This window comes from Homarus americanus, unplaced genomic scaffold, assembly GCF_018991925.1.
Source record: "Homarus americanus isolate GMGI-L3 unplaced genomic scaffold, GMGI_Hamer_2.0 scaffold1024, whole genome shotgun sequence".
Lineage (NCBI taxonomy): Eukaryota > Metazoa > Arthropoda > Malacostraca > Decapoda > Nephropidae > Homarus > Homarus americanus.
In genome coordinates this window covers 9,767,000-9,788,337 of record NW_024715228.1, presented here as the reverse complement: position 1 = coordinate 9,788,337, position 21,338 = coordinate 9,767,000, and the positions used below count along the sequence as shown (strand labels likewise).

General features: G+C 42.5%; 1 long non-coding RNA gene across 1 annotated transcript; it reads left to right on the top strand.

The window, feature by feature from the left end:
• Positions 1 to 5,262: 5,262 nt before the first annotated feature.
• Positions 5,263 to 6,229, top strand: LOC121857208. Its single transcript, XR_006087131.1, has 2 exons — positions 5,263 to 5,407; positions 5,656 to 6,229. It is a non-coding gene; the product is annotated as an uncharacterized LOC121857208 (long non-coding RNA).
• Positions 6,230 to 21,338: the final 15,109 nt, after the last annotated feature.

Genomic DNA, 21,338 nt, shown 5'->3' with positions numbered 1-21,338 from the left:
TTTCGCCATCCAACGAGTTCTCCCCCTTGCTCGAAGAGTTCAAGGAACTTTTCTCACCCCGAGTCTCTCCACCCCCACCACCTACGTCGGGAATTTTCCACCACATCGAGACCAAAGGACCTCCAGCCTTCTCACGCCTCCGACGCCTGCGCCCTGAGCTCCTGAACGCAGTCAAGGTGGAATTCAACAGACTACTGCAAGACGGCATCATTCGTCCTTCAAAGAGTCCCTGGGCATCGCCTCTTCACATGGTTTTTAAGCCATCGTCCAGCGACTGGAGGGTGTGTGGCGACTACAGAGCCCTGAACCTCGTCACCAAACCTCACAGGTACCCTATTCCGCATGTCCAGGACTTCCACCACAAACTTCATGGCAAGACAATCTTCTCGAAGATCGACTTGGAGCGTGCCTTCCACCAGATCCCTGTAGCACCTACAGATACCCAGAAGACAGCCATCACCACTCCGTTCGGACTCTTCGAGTATACTTTCATGAGTTTTGGCCTACGCAATGCAGCACAGACTTTCCAGAGGTACATGGACCATATGCTTCGCTACCTCGATTTTGTCACTGTCTACATAGACGACATCCTCGTCGCATCTTCGACGCCTGCCGAGCATCATCACCACCTACAACTCCTCCAAAGCCTGCAGAACAACAACATGAAAGTTCACTCTGCTAAGTGCATCTTCGGAGCCCCATCCATCGATTTCCTCGGTTACAGAGTCTCGCCAAGTGGCATCCAACCCCTACCACAGAAGATAACTGCCATCAGGGAGTTCCCCAAACCTGAAATGGCGAAGAAACTCCGAGAATTCCTGGGTTTAGTCAACTACTACCACCGCTTCATTGACAACGCTGCCACCGTCCTAGTTCCCCTCTACGACCTTCTCAAGGGATTCCCAAAGAAGTTCCACAAGCATCTCGTGTGGACTCAAGAGGCTGTTACGGCATTCACCACTATCAAACAGCACATCACACGCCTTACCCTCCTAGCCCACCCCGCACCTAACGCCCGGACCACTCTCACAACAGACTCTTCTCCTACTGCAGTGGGCGCCGTCTTACAGCAGGAGATCAACGGAGTTCTCATGCCCGTTGCATTCCTCTCATAATGGCTTCAACCACCACACCTCAAATACAGCGCCTTCGATCGAGAACTCCTGGCTGTATACCTGGCTGTCAAGCATTTCGAGCAATTCCTCGAGGCCTGTCAGTTCACCATCTTCACTGATCACAAGCCCCTCGTCCACGCCTTTACTTTGGCCTCATAGTCACATACACCTCGTGTCCTGCGCCACTTGGAGTATATCTCGGAGTTCTCCAGCGACGTCCAACACACTAAAGGCAGCCATAATGAGATCGCCGACGCCCTCTCTCGTTGTATATCCAACATTCTCCCTTCATCTCCACCCATCGATTACGGACAACTCGCCGCGGCTCAAGAAAATGACGAAGACCTGGCAGCATACAAGACATCTCCCTCAGGCCTCACACTCCAAGAACTCCCAATCCCCAGCACGAACATCAAATTATGGTGTGACGTATCCTGTGGGCAGCCAAGACCATTCGTGCCTCACGTCCACCACCGCGCTGTTTTCGACCGCATCCATGGTCTCAGCCACCCGGGTGTGCAGGCCTCCCAGCACCTCCTCACGCAACGCGTCGTCTGGCCCGGCATCAAGACCAATACTAGGAAATGGGCTGCCCAGTGCCTGGCCCGCCAGTCCTCCAAAATACATCATCACACACAGGCCCCTTTAGAAACCTTCCCTATACCCAAAGGACGTTTTCAAGTAGTGCACCTCGACATAGTGGGACCTCTTCCATAATCCTGCGGTAGCACTTACATCTTCACCTGCATCGACCGTTTCACCAGGTGGACAGAAGCCATCCCCATGCCAAATGCAACAGCAGAGTCTGCCATCCACTCCTTCATGTCCGGTTGGGTTTCCCGCTTCGGCCGACCGAGGAGCCCAGTTTGAATCATAACTCTGGCACAACCTCCTACAGTTCTTCGGCACGACTAGGCAACGCACCACCGCATACCACCCTCAATCCAACGGCATGGTAGAGCGGTTTCACCGGCAGCTGAAGGACGCACTCAAAGCACAGCTAGATGGATGCGCTACCCTTAGTGCTCCTCGGCATCCGTGCTTCACACAAGGAGGATATGGACTGTAGCCCAGCAGATCTCACCCTAGGCGAGCCCCTTCGCCTACCCGGGGATTTCTCACTCCCTCCTGACCTCCACCAAACCACTCCAGCCGTTCGTCACGACTTACTCCAAAAGCTACGACAAGCAGTTTCTGCATTCAGAGCTACTGCTCCACGCCAGCCTCCTCGGCGCCCTGAACACATCCCTCCTGCACTACTCACAGCCGAGTATGTTTTCGTCAGGCATGATGCTCACCGCAACCCATTACAACGCCCCTACGATGGACCCTTCCAGGTTGTTACCCGTTCAGCGAAGTTCCTGACGATTATGCGGAATGGCAGACACGACACCGTCAGCATAGACTGAGTCAAGCCGGCCACCTTACCCGTTAAGCCCCCGACCCAGCAGCACCACCAACAAACGACGCCTGCACCAGTCTACCTGCAGTTGCCACTGGCAGCAACACCCCGCCCACGACATTTCTGGGCTCTCTCTTTTCACCCTCAGGTACCCCCTGCTCCTGTCCTGGACCCTGCTGCCATAGTAGAACCTGCTCCTATCATAGACCCTCCTCCTGTTGTGAACCCTGCTGCTGTCATAAAACCTGCTCCTGTCATAGAACCTGCTCCTATCATAGACCCTCCTCCTGTCGTGAACCCTGCTGCCGTCATAGAACCTGCTCCTGTCATAGAACCTGCTCCTGTCATAGAACCTGCTCCTGTCATGGACCCTCCTCCTGACGTCGCCCCTGACCCAGTCAACCCAGCCAGGGCTCCTGAGGAAGCTGCCCCAGCCGCGATAGAAGCACAACAACCATTGCCTGTACAACTTCCTCTAATCCAAAACCCTCTTTCGCCCCCTGATTCCCCCACAGGTTCTGTGTCACTAGACGGAGTCGTCACCCGCAGCAGCCGAGTTGTACGTACACCTGCCCGGTATGTATCACGTGTGGGACGCAACCCGGCCAACACCAGTCTCCCGTCGCGCCCGGAGGGGAGGGGGAGTATTGTAGTGGATTCCTCCCCTACAAACGCCGTGTGTCGCTGACTAGCCGACCCCCTGCGAATCTCCCAGCGTATCCCTCGTGGTCAAGGTCAGGTAACCAGCGACGCCGAACAAACAAAGCGGGGGCCTACCATCAAGCCAAACCTACCCCCGCTATATAAGACCTCACCTGGCCGTCATCGACCTCTTTCTACTTACCACCACCAGCAAGCAACATCTCTCAACAGCTTCACTTCACACCACACGCTTCCTCAGAAAGCTCCTCGCCCTACAGGAACTCTGAGCAAACTTCGCCCGACCTAGTATCTCTTTAACACTGTGCTGTGCAACAATATATATATACGGGAAACACATTGTGACTTTCTATTCTACCTCAATCCTGAGTGTTGGATATATTACATGTACGTACGTTGTGAGGCCAAATAAGAGACCCTGACAACCTGCCACAACAGTACGCTACAAGGTCACTGATTAGGTGAGGTCATGACAAGGTGAGGTCACTGAGCCAGCGTTTTCATTGAGAAATTTGAAAATCTGCTAGATTTAGTCTTAAAAATCCACTAGATGAGGAATTAATACGTGTTTTACAAAATTCGGCCAAATAGTTTGGCAGTGACCATCTATTTTCCACGGCCAAACGAATTTTGTTACGGCCAAAGTAGAGAAGTTTGGCCGTGGAAACGGCCATTTGGCAACCCTGACCACCACTACAGCAAGCACAAGTACTCATCAAGTCATCATGATTTATGAAGTGCGTAGAACTTCTGTATATTATGGATGCCGGGGGATTTATTTATTTTTTTTAGCCCACCCGGGCACAGGTCATTGACCAACATCGGGGCCTGGGGGGGCGTAAATGTAATAATAATAATGATAATAAAAAAAATCATGTGCCATGTGATAAAATTTCTCAATGTATTTATTTTAAATGTCAAAAGAATTTTAATGAAATGTGACCAAGTTCCAATAATTATGTGGTTTTCTGGGAATGCTTTTCCTCACATTTTGTGAATATCAAATTCTGACTCGAGTTAATTCAAAACCCAAGATACCTTAATTGCTGCTCTGAAATGCGAAAAAGTAAAAAAAAAAATATGAAAAAAAATCGCCCATAAACCTGGTAAGTTTAGGTTATATAGGACATTAGATCATAAAAGGATCTGGGGTCTTGGAGGTTCATTCTTCACGGATGACCTGTTGGCGCTTTCCGACTTCTTAATGACTGACTGCCCACCTCCCACAACTCTAGGGGTCAGCGTCCAGATGACCTATTTCTAACCAGTTACCTGGCCGAGCCAAGGTAGGTAGATACCAGGTAGCCTCACTCCCATAGGATCTACGCTAATGAAAATAAAACTGAAATTTTTATTTACGTATTTTTGAAGGCTTATGATGGTATTAAAAGTTGTACAATAAATGTATGGAATGGAGATTTTTTTTTTTACTTTAATTGGAGCCACTGATTAAATATATAAAATAAATAAAAATATTTTACTTGCGACCGCTGTATTCCATGCTTCGTCGATGATTGGCTAGCGATGACATCACTTATTAAGCTCCGCCTACTTAGTTACATCAACTGTAGCAGATAATAATACCTCAATATGCATGAAGTGGCAAAAGGGGCCTGGCTTAACGATCTCGAGAGTAGAGTTGCCAATTAATGGATTCATGTGGGCCTGCGTGAGGCTACCTTGGGCCGAGCCTCTTTGTATTTATTTGCTTGTCTCAAACATCAAGTTTAGTCATACAAATGGATGTACAAACCCATTTGACTAGGAACAGCCAATGGTTCATTCGTCATTTATATCCCCATATGGATGTAAGCAATTTCTTTAAAAAGATCAGCAACTATACAAAGATCAATTGAAAAACTCACAAACGCACTCATGTGCAGATCGCCGAGCCTCTTTGAGTCACATCTATCAACAAACCCAATTGGCTAATTGGTAACTTTCCTTACTTAAACTACAGTGAAGTTGTTTTAACCATTAAATAGTTGACATAACTTAAATTCCATAAACTGTTTCAAACTTCAAATGAACCTTAATTATATAGTGGAAAAGTAAGTGTAATAATTTATTTCCTCAGCAGAATAAATGGCCTATATATTTTGATTGGCTACTGTTGACCTGGGTGGGCTGTGGCCTGTGAGTGGGTGTATAGACAGTCCCACCTCCCATCAGTGAGGTTCGCCATTACCAGAGGAGGACACTGAAGTACAAGGACACCTTCAGTCTCGATGTGAGTGAAGTTGACTGTTCATTTACCTGTATCTGTACATGTGATACAATATTATGGTCACAATAAAAGTCCTACGCTCTTTAATAACCTGGATATTTTTTAATATCATAATTACACCTGTACTGTATCTGTACCTTAACACGAGTTTTATCTCATAATTTTTAATTGTTGGTGGAATAGTGTAATTACTAACTTTTTTATGCTCTTAAAGACCTTCAGTTGTTGTTCATGAACTAATGTGTTTCCAGACGCTGCTGAACAAGTCATCATGTTATGCTTACGTCTAGGAGTATTGATTATACTGGTTGTCCTGGTCTATCCTTGGCAACTGTATGGCAGCTTCCAAGACACTGGCAAAGCAGGCAGCTTGAAGAACCTCAGTACCTGGCGACCAACCCCAATGCTGCAGTCTGAGTTTAAGGATGTAGTACATTCAGAAATAAAGTCCGTGGTCTACTTTGTCAAGCCTGAGCACTCAGTCACTAGCAGCGTCAACGTTACCGCTTGGCCATTCAATATGGTTGCTCCTTCTTTTTAACATGAAAAAATAATTTACACGTTAAATTATCAGAGTACATTGTGCCCTAACAATTTCAGCGGAAGGGTAGCTAAGAATATTTTTTCTAAATTATTATTTTTTCAAAACTGTATTTCCTTTTCTAATAGTGCCTATGTAATTTTTAGATAAGGCCGAACTGTTTGCCAAATTGAAATTTCTTGTTCGTATCTGTACTGTACTTTATATTTGGTAATTTCAAGCAAAAGTCACGACTAAGATGAAAGACAACAATATGGCAACAAAAATATAATTGTCTACCGGAATTTGTATCTTATTTTGACAATCCTTAAATTCCCTGCTGACATTCAGTCCTTCGTTTCTAATTATTTACATGTATGTAGTGGACTATTTTCAGTATTGATGATTACTTCATTAATATGCTGTTTTGGGGTGATAAACAATTGTGTAGTGGATAGATTATGTTCACACAATGAACTACACGAGTTATGGAGCAAATGGTGGATTTAATTTTCTCAATTTGTTAAAAAAAAATAATAATCACGGGTTGTACGGCCTGGGAAGAGATTTGGATGTCTACCAAATATTATGCATGGCCCACATAAGGGAAACCATTGCATGGTTTTAATTCCAGGCCCCTCTGCAAATCTCAATTATCCTGAAAAGAACTTGGCCCAAACTGCGAACAGTTTGCCGTTAGGACACGGGATGGGCTTACAGGCCTCGAAAACTGATACTTCCAAGGAGTAAGCTAAAACCTACACTTATTAAACATGTTCATATAATTATCATTTTTCTTGTAAATCAATCGAATAATATATTGGGGTAACTGCAGAAGTAAATCGTGTAACATATGATAATAGTCAAACAAATACATGTAATGTCAAAGTTAATTTCCTTGGTATGCACCATGCATAGTCTTTATGGGTTTTATACTTGTAATATAGTTTCGAGGACTGTCTTCAAATAAGATCGCCTTTATTGACATCCACGATAGGACACAGTGAAATTGTTTTATCTGCATGTGTGAGAAAACAGAAATCTTGGTTCGACAACCATTTTCTTTAAAGGTTGATTCTGATTCCCTTTACATTACAACAATAGGCACTGACTTGACTTTAAGAATACTGTAAGTATCCATAATCGGCTCACAGGGTTAATGACCATGGGGCAGAATTCACTAAATGCTGTATATGTTTGGAGGTTCTAGTAGAGTGTAGAACACTCTTCACCTCAGGAATTGGCAAACACTCGTTCCATTCTAATATTACTGTACTCTTAAGTTAGGCGTATCTTATTCATCTGTTTTTCAACGTATTAGAACGACACTGATTGTATAAGAAATTACTAGAACTTGAAAAGTTGCATTGGTAAGAATGTGGAGTACTGACCGAGTTGATGTTTTGCCTCACTTAGGCGTGGTGAGGTAGCTTGTTGACCTCACTGGTCAGGTCGACCAGATACGAGGTGACTCCTGAATCGATCACGGCCACCTGGTGGGTCACAACTGCCTCACCACACCCACACCAGGGTGGGTCACAACTGCCTCACTACACCCACACCAGCGTGGGTCACAACTGCCTCACTACAACCACACCAGGGTGGGTCACAACTGCCTCACCACACCAGGGTGGGTCACAACTGCCTCACTACACCCACACCAGGGTGGGTCACAACTGCCTCACCACACCAGGGTGGGTCACAACTGCCTCACCACACCAGGGTGGGTCACAACTGCCTCACTACACCAGGGTGGGTCACAACTGCCTCACCACACCAGGGTGGTCACAGCTGCCTCCACCACCCACACCAGGGGTGGGTCCCAACCTCTTCACCACACCTGGGGTGGGTCACCTTCTTCACCACACACACCCCACACCAGTGTGAGTCACTTCTTCCCACCACACCAGGTGGTCTGTGCCTCCCCACCACACCAGGGGTGGATCTGGCCTGCCTCACCACACCCCACACCAGGGTGGGTCACAACTACTTCCACCACCCCACACCAGGGGTGGGTCACAGCTATCTCACCACACACCCACACAGGGTGAGTCTGGCTAACTGCCTCACTACACCCACACCAGGGTGGGTCACAACTGCCTCACCACACCCACACCAGGGTGGGTCACAACTGCTTCACCACACCCACACCAGGGTGGGTCACAACTGCTTCACCACACCCACACCAGGGTGGGTCACAACTGTCTCACCACACCCACACCAGGGTGGGTCACAACTGCCTCACCACACCCACACCAGGGTGGGTCACAACTGCCTCACCACACCCACACCAGGGTGGGTCACAACTGCCTCACTACACCCACACCAAGGTGGGTCACAACTGCCTCACCACACCGGCACACCTCCACTAATGTGGGTCACAACTGGGGATGCATGAATTAAATTCTTTAAGATCAATTGTAATAACTTTTCCCGGATTTCAATAACAATTACAACAATACATGTATAAATTACTTTACAATTCCTCCACTTACCTTCCAATTAAAATTATAGTCGACCTGAACTAGTATACCCGAAAATTAATGACATTTTCTACAATTACATTCTGAACGTTCTAGGTAGGGCTGGGCAAGAATCGTTAAAATTGGAATCGACGGTTCCGATTCTCAGTGCCAATGGAATCGCTGGAATCGATTCCTCAAAGTAAGCAAATACTGTCATATAGTTATAGGGGGCAGCACGACTAAAAGGCCTCCCTCATGCTTCGCGGTCACGGGACTGCTAATCTCTGTCATATCATCACTACTGTCTTGGAAGGACAGCATGTAAATGTATTAAATATTTAAATTTTATTTTATTTGGGGGATACAATAAACTTAAGAAAGTAATGAAGGATGTTTATTCCTTACTTCTTTGGTAAGTAAAATATTTATATTTTTTTGTAATTACCAAAATCTAATTTCCTTTAAAAATAATATAAATAATTTGGAAATAAACATGTACTGTACTTCTTATCTGTTTACTTTACATAAATATAATTTCCTTAGTATAAAAATAATGCCAATCATTTTGGAAATAAATACACAACTTTGATCATTATTATAAACATTACTCCTTCACAACTTCACACATACACTAATGCCAATTGTTGATCAATCATAATTAATTGAAGCCTATATTGGGAACGTAATACAGGTTTTATTCAAACACATTCATGCAGCTGTGTAATCATAAAAAACCCAAAAAACTATACGTTACAAAGATATTTGTTATCAGTCTAACCTCTTAATTAATTAGAATTAATAATTAACAAAAGTGTCTCTTTCCGAAAGAAATGACTGCAAAACACAAGGAGTGTCTCCTTCATGTTCTTTTTTTTTTTTTTTTATCCTCTTCGCCACTGACCGACTTGTTAGCCGCTTGGGCGATCGGTCACGTCTCTTTTCATTTATATTCTTCACCAAAAGATCGGCTCGCTAGCCGCCCGGGCGATCGGTCACGTCTCTGTCACGCACTGTTGGCAAATACTGGGCATGCACCGGCTCCTGAATGTACCTGAACCCGCTCCAGTGTTGGTCAAGTCTTCTCTTGAAAGAGCTCACACTCGGTGCCATCACAACACTCTCTGGTAGATTGTTCCAAGAGTTTACAACCCTCACTCCGAAAAAGTTTGCCCTCACGGTTTTCTGGACTTGCGGCTTCTTCAATCTTGAGCTGTGACCCCTTGTGGGGCGAGCGTCCGCCAGCTCCAAGTAAGGACACTCAACTGTGTAGTGCCCCCTGAGATGCTTATACACCTCAACTAGGTCCCCCCTTGCCCGTCTGTAGTATAAGCTAGGCAAGTTCAGGCGCTCCAATCTCTCAGGGTAGCTGAGGTGCCGAAGTGCAGGCACCAGTTTGGTGGCCCTCCTTTGAACATTTTCAAGCAACTGACAGTCCCTAGCATATCTCGGGGACCAGATGGGGTGACAGTACTCCAGATGGGGAAGCACTTCACTCCTGAAGATCGTCACGAGGGATGGACCGTCTAGATATCTGAACGACCTTCTTATAAGACCCAATAATTTATTTGCCTGATTTACCTTCTTCTCACAATGGCCCGAGAACTTCAGCTCATTGTCAACATACACACCTAGGTCCTTCTCACACACAGTCTCAACTAGTGCATTTTCTTCATCCCGTTGGGACATATGATATGCCTCCTTACCGTTGGTACGCCCCAGGTGCATCCTCTTACACTTCGTGACATTGAATCTCAGCGAAGTGTAAGAGGATGCGTATCCTGAAGGCACTAGTTGAGACTGTGTGTGAGAAGGACCTAGGTGTGTATGTTGACAAGGAAGAGGATCATATTCACTTTTTTTTCCTTTAGACAGCTACGTCTTTGGGATACTAGTTCGCCAGCCTTAGAAAAAAGCTTTTCTGAGGGCACTGATGATGTTGGAGAAATGAGGAACATTTTCGCTTGTTCTTGGAGTTTGGGGAAAAGTGAGGCATGTTTTTTCTACCATTCCAGCGGATCTTCTTCTCTGGGAACTGGGGATTCTTCCATATATCATCTCATTTCAATATATAAGGCCCTGTAGACAGGTGTGTTGAAGAGACGAGTGCAATTTTTTCAACCTTGGCATCGAATTTAGCCTAGAGTGAGCTTTTCTTTGGTTGTGTTGTAACAGTTTGTGAGGAACCTGGGGACTCTGCTTCTACTGACATGCTTGTAGATGGTTCTTGAACTTCTGTTGTTTCTGCATGCCCAGTACTTGCCAACAGTGCGTAACAGAGAAGTGACCGATCGCCCAAGCGGCTAACGAGTCGATCAGTGGTGAAGAGGATAAAAGTACGTACAGTACTGTAAATGTAACGGCTACGCGCCAGTGCTGCGCCACAGGACAGGACAGGGTAGGACGGTCGACAACTCACTCTCACTGTAGTGTTAGTGGAATCGCTTCATGGGAACAGGTTCCCAAATTGGGAACCGATTCTGAGGAAGCTCATCAGAATTGCAGGAATCGATTCCTGCCCAGCCCTAGGGCTGTGATCACAAGAGCAATAACAGAGACTTTTCTTTTCTTTTTCTTTTATCCTATTTACCAAAAGATCAGCTTGGGCAATTGGCCACATCTCTGTCACGCACTGTTGGCAAGTACTGGGCATGCACCGGCTCCTAAATGTACCTGAACCTGCTCCAGTGTTGGTCAAGTCTTGTCTTGAAAGAGCTCACACTCGGTGCCGTGACAACACTTTCTGGTACTGTAGATTGTTCCAAGAGTTCACAACTCACACTCCGAAAAAGTTTACCCTCACAGTTTCCTGGACTTGCGGCTTCTTCAATCTTGAGCTGTGACCCCTTTGTGGGGTGAGCGTCCGCCAGCTCCAAGTAAGGACACTCGACTGAGTAGTGCCCCTTGAGATGCTTATACACCTCAATTAGATCACCCCTTGCCCATCTATAGTATAAGCTAGGCAATATTTCAATATTTCATTTCCATTTTGCTGAGCCCGTCATGGGTGGAAAATTTTCAAGTAACTCACCGTTACACTTGATCATTGAAAATGGCCGTAAGGAAGTGACCCCAAGTTCAGCCCCGCTGAGTGAAAAAATACCCAACCATGTACTGTAGTAGACTTGCTCAAAGGTTAGCAGGTGTGGCAGTACACCTCATTGACTCCATCTCGATGTCTTCAATGAGTGCAGAGTTGGGGCGAACTTCCTTCCAGTAGAGCAGTGGGTCACTCGAGAATGGCATAGTTCCTTCTTCAACTTAATTTTTCAACAATAGATCAACTGTATTTCTCCCTGATGGTTCTCATTGTCGTACCTTCTTATTCGATCATGTCAACGTTTTGAAAAAGAAATGCCTGGGCCTTTTAACTTGAGTGATCCTCTGATTGGAAACAAGAGACCTCTTTTTCAGGTGTGTTGAAGTGGGCAGACTACAGCATCAGGAACCAAGTCGATCAAATGCTAAATCTGTGGGATGCTTGGTCATTCAGAGGTAGTGGGCTGTGAATATTTGGCAGTTTTCTTTAATTTTCCATGATGTCCCAGAATGTTATAGTAATCTCCGTTAGCAAGAATACCTGGTCCCCAGAACTCAACAGCCAGAATGGGTTTTGAACTTTCTGGGAAAACTCGCCTTATCTCAGGCATGGGAATGAGTTTCCGGATGAAATCATGCTTATTTTCCGGAAAAATTCTGAGGAAATCTCTACAAACATCTCCATTCCTAAAATGGGAAAAAATTTTCTGGGAGTTCTGAGAGATTGCATCATTCTCCGACACTACCCCATGTTACGGGCCAGCTGCTTGGGTAACTTAAATCTGTAGGCTCGTGCGCAGTGTTCATATTCTGCTGCCATTGTACAGGGGCAGTCCCTCGCTCGTTGCTATTTTTTGTGTACAGTTTGTGTTGTGCAGTTCTGTGCATTATTGTACCAGGATACAATCAGCCAAAAACAGTCTTAAAGCAGTCGACATAAAAAGCGATTGGTTATTTATACCGTACCGTACTGTACTTTACATTTAGTACAGTTAACAGTGGCTGTACTGTAGGCTAGTGAGTATAAGTGTATGTACAATCAAAGACAAAAGTCGTAACACGGTTTTCTGAAGATTCTATATAACCCGAGAAACATTATGAGAGCCCTACCACAAGGCAGAGAGCACCAAAAGTTTAGCCCTTCGGCATATGTTTTCACCAATTGTCACTAGACGACTTTTGTCTTTCATTGTACACATACAGTAGTACAGCTACTCGACTTACGACAGCCTCAGTCGTACCAAAATTTTGTCAAATTACGTATTTTCGAGTCCCAGCATCAGTGATTGCACTGTGTACTGACAAATTTTTTTCTTGTAATTCACTTTAAAATGACTGGCATGCTTAAAAGTGAGAGTTTTGTGGTGCCGAGAAGAAAAAGACACCCATTTTTTTTTCTATGTATTATTTAATCATTTTCGACTTATGACCTGGATTTGGGTCCCTAACCCTTTCCTAAGTCGGGAGCAGCTGTATATACCAGAACCTAAACATGCAAATTTAACTTTTGCAAAGGAGCCTCAGAGGTTTATCTCTATTTAAATAACATAAAAAGGTATAGAGCTTATTTTACGAACTGTGGGCATTCACCGTGATGTGACGTCATGGTGTGCTGTGACTTCCCACGCTGCTTTTACTTATACTTTTATCTTCACCACTGATCGGCTTGTTAGCCGCTTGGGCGATCGGTCACGTCTCTGTCACGCACTGTTGGTAAGTACTAGGCATGTACTGGCTTTCTGTTACGCACTGTTGGCAGGTAGTGGGCATGCACCAGCACCTGAATGTACCTGAACCTGCTCCAGTATTGGTCAAGTCTGGTCTTGAAAGAACTCACACTCAGTGAGTTAAATCTGAATGACAACACTATACAGTGGGGTATGCTATAACGAACTAAACTCCTACAACAAACATTATTTAAATTTTTTTTTTTTTTTTTTTTTTTACTAATTTATTGTTTTTTTTATTACAAGTATTAATGATATTCTTTATTTCAGGGGTTTAGATGCATATTTATGCACTTTTACAATTTTCACAATTTAATATTATATTTTTCAGTGTTAAGTGGTTGTATTTGGGGGCCTGGAACGGATTAATCCTATAACGAACGAATGCTATAATGAACAAGGTTCTAGAACCAATTAGATTCGTTATAGCATACCCCACTGTATAGTGACTGGTGCCACGTGGGGCAAGGTGTACCAGTTTGGCCACCATACCCTCCTTGTTTGTGGCTTGGGTGTTTGCTCCCCTCTGTAATGTGTCGGGTCTCTAACATGTTGGAACAGAAAATTCTCTCTCAGAGTTTCTACAAAAAGTGTAGCAGGGTTATTCAAGTCATTTGGGGTAAAGTCGTTTCTCCAGTAGATGTCATAATAGTTAAAGTCCCCCCATGATATGGAGGTGGCTAGGGTTTAGCATTGCTGCATTGTCTATTAAGGCTTTTTAAGTTCCTTTGATTTAGTGGGCCACAGTTTGGGGATCTGTAGATACACCCTACAATAAGCAAGTCCCCTCCCTTTAATTGAATTTTACACCACTTGGACTCTTCAAAACCATCCTCTCCCTGTATCCTCACCTGGCTGGCTCTAAGGTCTTGCCTAGCAGACAACCACGCCTCTCTTGCAAGTTTCTTGAGAAAGGTTCGTAAATGAGTCATATCCAGTAACACTGAACTCACATTCCTCTGGGTCGATTCTCCTGTTCTTGTATAACAGTTCTACAACTCCTACAATATCTGGTTGGTTCACCTGCAGTAGCTTTTCAAACTCCTCTCTCTTATCAAGGAACGTGTCAGTATTAGTGTTGTTGTTATGTTATTACTGTACTGTGCTTCAACAACGAAGGTCTTTAAGTATGTAGCATGGTTAGTAAAGTAGTCTAAAAACAATAAAAAATATGAGACAGAACTCTGTGTTCTCCCAGGCCCCAGCTTCACTTGTCAATCTTGTCTGAGTCGTCAGTGCTGTTGCCAGGCCATGAGAATTCTTAGCCCTCCTTCCTATCGAGCAATTCTAACCTTAATTATAACTTTGTCACGGTAACCAATAGGCCAGTGCATCTGGTGCAGTGAAAAAAGTGATGACTCTTACACAAAAAGATGAAGTGTTGGATAAACTTGCTTGCGACATGAGTGCGTCAGCTGTTGGCCGTGCGTTTGGAGTGAATGAGTCAACTGTTATGACTATGAAGCATCAAAGTGAAATGGAATAAGGAGATTTCTTTGCGACTTTACCAAGAAATTTATAAAGAACTAAAAGAGAAAGCCAGACAATTGCCAATTGCCGAGATCCAGCCTTCCCTTCCTCCACTCGTTTCCCCTCACCAACCAGCCTGGCGTCATCTGCATCACCCTCCACGCGGTCTGCCTTCCCTTCATTCCACTGATACGGCTTCCTCACCTCCCAGCCCTCCATCAGATATTCTGGATGATCCCAGTCCAAAGGTCTTAAAGGAGCAGCAGTATTATCTTCAAAATCATTAGAGGCCTCTAAAACAGCTCACTATGGGGTAAAATAAAGTTAACTAAGTAACACTGCTAATTATTTTGATCCAATAATGTTGATATTACACTTATGACAGGGATAAATTATATATTCTTCCTAGTCATAAGTTTGTTAAAGGAAAACCTAATATTCAGTATGTACAGTATGTATGCATGTTTCATTCAGTGTTGCATGTCAGGAGTGCGTTCGCGTGTTGGTGCAGTGGTGGTGATACGAGCCACGGGGCAGGCCACAGACGAAGTGTGATCTAGTAGAATTTCCCAACTTCACAACACATTCACTTGCTTTCTCGTTTAATTTCTTTTTCTTAACACATATTACAACTGTATAAAGTAAGTGTACGTACCGGTGTAGTATTTACCGGTAAAGGGCCAAGTCAAGTTTTTTGCCTTTTTTCTTTTTAGCCTTTGGTCCCTAATACTGTATAATGTTATTCACGATATTTTACATTCGTGAGTGTCCCAGGAACATATCCCTCGTGAATGTTGAGGCTCTGGTGTGCAATGTATGTACAATCCCTCCTTCATGGAGGACGAGGTGAGTGACAGTAACACCTGCTACAGGAGAAAGGCAGGCCATCCTGTATCATATTACCATTTGCCGTCTGCATCACAAGCACAAGACGAGAGCATCTGCTGCTGAGTACAGGAGTACTGTAGTATGCCTTATTTTATTTACAATATATTGTACATGTAGTGGTGTTTGCATAAATTTATACAACTCTGTGTCTGTGTAGTTTAGACTCTCGGAAAACTTACCCCAGTACGGGCACCCACAACAATTCCGGGGTTGGGAATTTTTCCAGGGATGAGAAATTCGTCTCAATACCCAGAATCTCTCATTCCCAGAAGAGTTCTGCACCAATTAATTCGGTTAACGAGAATATCTCTATACATTTCTTGCCTGCACTGCTGTGTTTAGTAAATAAATAATCTTATTAGAAAATGCTTAGTGAAACTTTTGGGCCTCCAGTCCATTGGAGGTAGTAGGCAGCTACCAAACATGGAGGTACTACTGCCTTGGAAGATATTGGTAGCATAATGTGTTGTCTAATGGTAGACCCTGCTGCCATATGGCATCACGACAATTGTGACCAAATCCCAGGTTGCTGATCTGACTTTCTGCCTCATTTACACACAATTGCAGGGTCTCAATTGTTTCTCTTACTATTGACAACACAACATACATATATTGTTTCTCACTTTTGATCTTAAATTTTTTACATTTTTGTATTTATGGTTCATTATTATTATTTTATTATTACATTTTCGCCCCCCAGGCCCGGATTGGGTTAATGACCTGTGCCTGGGTGGGCTAATCCCCGTGAAAAAAAAAAAAAAAGTATTGAATTACATGTACAGTGGTCCTTCTGTTAACGAACACATTTCGTTCCACAGAGTCGTTCGTTAACCGAATCTATTATTTCAATGGGATATTGGGTAATTGGTTCCAACTGACAGAAAAAGTACATACAAAGTACTGTATACCGGTAATAGAATTTCACAAAACATTAAATATAAACTAAATACAGTACTGTACTGTACAGTATACTGTATAATAATATATAAAAAAACAATAGAATACTGTATTTTAACTTACTTTGAGGTGTGTATGTCATATTCCCGGCAGCTTTGTTTACATATCAAACAGCTGATTGTAGAGGCAGTCGATGATGACATGCCATATTCTTTACAGAGTGCATTGGTTCTAATGCCTTCTACATGTTTCATAATAATTTCTGCACTGTATATTATCATTATGTTAACTAAATTTCAGAATGACCAATAACGTTAATGTAAAAATGCAAAAATATTCAAGAGACCAACAAAATCGATGTTCACTCCACTGTACACAAAGTTAAACTGAGAAGCGTTGTTGGGTGATTCAATCAGCTGATGGGCACACAAAAACTGTTCCCTGTACTGTCTATATTATCAATATGTTAACTAAATTTGAGAATGACCAATAATTTGAATATAAAAAATGCAAAAATATTCAAGAGACCAACTTTCTTGATATTTACTTCACTGGAAACAAATGTAAACAGAACCAATTACTGTACAGTGAGTTCTGCTATAACGTGTGTTTTGACAACGAGAATTGGCTCTAACGCGATTTATGAATAGAGGAACGATATTCGTATAACGCGAACGCTTGTTTGCTGTAATGCGATTTTTGCTTACTATTTCTCCAATTTTGTGGTATTGACTGTGAATATGGTAAAGAAGAATACAGTATCTCCAAGAAGAGTTCTGGTGATCGCATTCCCGGTGATGATCGTAAAAGAAAGGCTATAACCCTTGAAGAGAAGCTCGATGTTATCTACCTCAAAATCATCCTTCTCCCCCATCAAGTTATATTCATATTTTTTCAAGGTAAAGTGTTACATTTACTGTATGATTTTATTATTAAATATGAATGTAACATTTATTTAGACTAAGCTATCCTTTGTGTTAGGCTAACTACTAAATTTTTTTCGATTTTGAGTAGTAATCTGCACCTAACCCTATTTTCTCCAAAAACTCTGTTATTTCTATTACGCAAATTTCTATAACACGATGTTTTACAAGAACACAAGTATCGCGTTATAGCAGAACTGACTGTATTGGCGGACTAGCCGATCAGCTGATGCGCACAACAAAATGTTTTTGTCATAAGGATTTCGTTAATCGAACTAAAAATCCTTATGGGAGCTAATTCGTTAACCGAGGGACCACTGTATTTTTATGTTGGAATATTTTACTTTGTGTTCGTGCCTAACTTGCAAAATAACCCGAGGCTACTGTACCTGTTTGGGGTTCCATGTCAAAACCCCAACGGGGTTGTCATTTATCAACACTAATCTAACCTAAACATAAAAGTGTTTTATTTTATATTTTATATATGAGACTGGGGTTTTGTCCGTTGGGGTTTTATCTGGTCACCCCTGTTTGGTGTTTATTATCCTATACTTGATTTTGATTACCTCAGGGAATTGCAACCCTGCCTTGCTAGCTGTTCCCACCTTGTGGATTGTTATTAGCAAGGGAATCCAACTGTAAAACTATACTTCACTGTGCCTGATGGGAACCGGGTGACCAGAACTGTACCGCTCCCCTGGTCTCTGATGCAAGGGGTTTCCCATCTTTCAGTGTCACATTATTTATCCAACTCACCATTCTCATTTCAGCTCACTCAAGCCTACCTATTTCCTCTTTAACTACCTGTTTCACTAGCATATACCATTCCTTTCACATATGGATGGTCCTCTTGCTGTCTATAAAGGCAGTAACTCTCTAGATTTCTTCTAGCAACCTGTCACCCAGGCAACAGAACTCATCAACACAGTCCAGGGATATATTCCCAAAGTTTCTCCAGTGTTGCTTATGCCACAAGGTTACTGTACTTACAACACAGCCATAGACATCATGCAGACTTATCATTTACACCACTGCATCTCGTGTACCCAACTTCAACACTTGACACATTATTGAGTTGCTGCCAGCCCCATTTTATTAGACAACACCTGGTCATTTTTCACCACGGGTACTTCACCTATTTCACTAGTTAATACTTATGTTTTTGCCATTTACTCTCTTACCCTTGACTATTCCATCCTCTAATTTCTAAAATTTCTTCACCTCTTCAATACTATCTGCATGCAACTCCCAGACCATTACTAAAAGTCTGCAATATTGCCTCTAGTACCAAGACAAACAAAAGGGGCTCAGGCCAGAACCCTACTTTCACTTCACATTCCTGACCTTTGTCATTTATTCTCATAGCAGTTCTTGAGCCCGAATGCAATGCCAAACCACTTAAGCAAGACACTCCTCTTCCCCTAACTTCCTTGGTCTAATGCATTATACAGAATATGGTGTGTACAACCAGTGAACAATGGACCACTAAGAAAATGGAGACCTCTGGCACTTTCTTCTCTGCCACCCTCAATGCCAGTCCTGCGTTTTATGACGTGTGGATAGTTTTACTCAATAGCAAAATTGACCACATTGTCACCTAGTAACCAAGTCTCTCTTAGGATACAGAGGTGGTTTCCTTAACCTTTTGTGAATACATCTTGATTTTGAACATTGGCACTTTGTCTACTCTGGTTGTACGTGCTTTATATATTCAGCAAATGAGATGACTTCTAGTTTAGGAAAGATTTTTTTTTTTTTTACTTCAAAGGTTGACTTCTACACCAACAAATACAGGAAGCACATTGTCAATTCAAAGTGGACTGGTCATAATGACTCATGAATCAGAATAATTTAATTTTTCAATGGTGATTTGCTGGACATACATACTCTCACTCTCAAGGTCTTGGACGCTAGGGGCGTGTACGTAAATCTTTGCTACATTTACTGTCCTGGACTCATTGGTAACATTGTCAAGATAAAAATAAGTGTACAGCATTAAAAAACTATCCACTATGGATGCAGTAAAGATTGTAGCATGAAGACTCGTGTAAATGTATTGTAACTCTGGCACCGTGTCAATAATTAGTCTGGTCTACGACCTTGAGCGAGGAGGCTCACTTTCGTGCATGGACATTTAAATCCCAACATACTGTCTCCTGGGTTACGCGCGCGAGTGACTGTTGCCAATTGTGTATATTGTGAATAATAATAGAAATATTTCCTAGTGTAGTGATTAGGGAGATTCAAACTTTAGTCCCGTTATCATGACTCCTCATGCCTTGTTGTTCGTATCGAGTGCTGAAGAGTAGCAAAGAAATTGAGTCTGCTTTAATTAACAGATTAACAGTAATAGTGATTGGGGACTAAACATTAGTACTAGATTCTGTGGAAAATTTAGTATAGGACCCAGTTCTATAAACATTTTGATTTTATATACTTTTATAAATAGATAATATCTAGTGTGGAAGAGAAGTGTTCCATAGTTATTTCCAGCTGAAGGGATTTCAGCTCACCACATGAAATTACAATATGCATCGAACATACATTCTAACACCACCATAAGCACTCTTTTAAGACCTGAACTAACCAGTTAATAAATTCTTACAAAATTAATTATTTTGAAGACGACAATTAACTCGGGATGAAATATTTATATAAAAATGATGTGCAGATAAAATTGTTTTTTCGGCCACCTTTTATTTTCTAAAATCCATTACGAACAGCCTTATTAGTTATCTTAGATTTTCTTGTTGGTACCAGAGGAAAGCCAAGATTCTTGCACTTTATGTACAATTCATTTCAGTGGTGTTTTATATAATCAAAATGTACAGGGTATCCATAAATGATTACCCTAAAACAGTATGCTCTCATGCTTTAATCAGGGTAATCATTTACAGACACCCTGTATAGTGATTAAAAATGTTATGATGTATTTCATCTTATACTTGCCAAAACATGCATTAACCCTTGTATTAATTTTTGTTTCATATTTTTTATTTGCTCATGTATTTTGCAAATAAAGACATTGTTGAAATACCATAAATGTGCAGTAGGACAAATTGCTTCATTGAAAAAATTGCTGGCTGGTCAATATCCCCAATTCTAGCTGACTGTGGGGGGAGGGAGGAGGTGGTGGTAGTTCAGGTAATGGCGACTGTGTGTTAACAACAAATTCCCTGATCCAGTTAGTTAATAAAAAAATAAATAAAAATAAAGGGCAAGCCCGACTCTTTTTGCCCCCCAAATATTAAATAAATAATCTTCAAAATTTCAATACGGGTACTAGTACAGTGGCCATTTTCTGAGGGTCTAAAGTAAAAAAGAGGCAATTATTTGGATCTAGACTCACTAGTTTGGCATACAATTTTGGTCTCATTTTGCCCAATATTTGATGCTTAATGCAATGGAGATAAACTTTTTCGTGGAAACGATAAAAAGGTGTTTTTTCTACTTCCGAGTTGAGAAGTTTTGTCAGCAGGGAAAGTTGACCGAAGATGATATTGTCCCAGCCCCTCCGAACTCTCGATCATTCTACGCACCAGCCACTCTGTGACTACACTGCATGACAACACATGACTAAGGTAAGGTAAGGTTAGGTTATGATTTGTTGCTATCATGGAAAATGGTCAAGAAAAAAAAAATCTTAGTTAATCTTTGCTTGGAAGTTGAATTTTTTTTTTGGGATTTTCAAAAGGAAAGATCCTCTCCATTCCATTAAGCATCAAATAATTAGCAGAATGAGACCAAAATTGTCTGCCAAACTAGTAAGTCTAGATCCAAATAATTACCCAAAGCAATAATAACCTGACCTTATTACAACAAAAGACAATCACATTTTTATTATGAAGATAATTGACTACCGGTTGGGAAAGGATGGTTGTAGATATTTACTTAAGTGGCCAGGCTATCTCCAACAACTTTTTCTATTAATATACACTTCCTCATTACAGATTTATGTGTAAAGTCAGGAAGCTTCAGACCCAAAGGTTTATTACTAATACGCAAACA